The sequence below is a fragment of the Camelina sativa genome, chromosome 17 (assembly GCF_000633955.1).
Source record: "Camelina sativa cultivar DH55 chromosome 17, Cs, whole genome shotgun sequence".
Classification (NCBI taxonomy): domain Eukaryota; kingdom Viridiplantae; phylum Streptophyta; class Magnoliopsida; order Brassicales; family Brassicaceae; genus Camelina; species Camelina sativa.
In genome coordinates, this window is record NC_025701.1 from 9,473,259 (window position 1) to 9,474,116 (window position 858).

The window sequence follows — 858 nt, forward strand, 5'->3', positions numbered from 1 at the left end:
AATCGAACATTCCACGATCGGTAACTTCTGGTGTAGTAGTAGTCGTTGATGATTCATCTGTTGCGACGACCTTTGGGGTCTCGTGCTCGGGAACGGTGTTCTTGTACTCTTCAGCCATAGTAATGGATTGAAACGGTTTAATAAACAGAAACTTTAAAAACTTTTAAGTTTGCTTTAAGATGGTTTTGAAGAGGTATGTGTGTGTGATGAGTATCGTTGTTGTTTGAGATGAGAGAAGAGAGAGTGGGGAGGGTTTTATATAAGGTGAAGAGAAGGGTCCAGGCCAACGCGGAGGTAACGCTGGAAAGATTAAATTATTTTTTGTTGTAAAACACTTAGTGGACTCTATCTGACCGGCCCGTCTATTAGCTCTATAGTTACGGCCCATTGTACTAAGGCCCATTCGGCCATGTCCTTAGTTATGTCGGTTTGTACTTAGTCTCTTATGGGACTCTATATATATGTTGTAACCTCGAGTTTGATCATTAATAAGACAAGAGATTTCGTCCCTAAATCCTCTAGTTTATAACACGTTATCAGCACGATAGCCTCTAAGGCCAGCTGAGAAAACCCTAACCACAAAACCCTAAAGCCGCCGCCCACAAAACCCTAAAACCGCCTTTGATCTTCTTCCTTCTTCGAGACTCATCTTCTTTGTCTCGGAAATCTCTTGTTGATTCACGAGCATACTTAGCTCGTGATCAAGTTCTATTCAAAACCCGATCGAGGTTCGTTGGTTCGCGGTTCGGGGGTGAGTTCGCGAGAAGCTGATCGAGAGAATCTGTTCGCGGTTCCGGGAAGCATCCGAGAACGGGACGAGAGCAGTACGTGATCCGGACGAGAGCAGTACGTGATCCG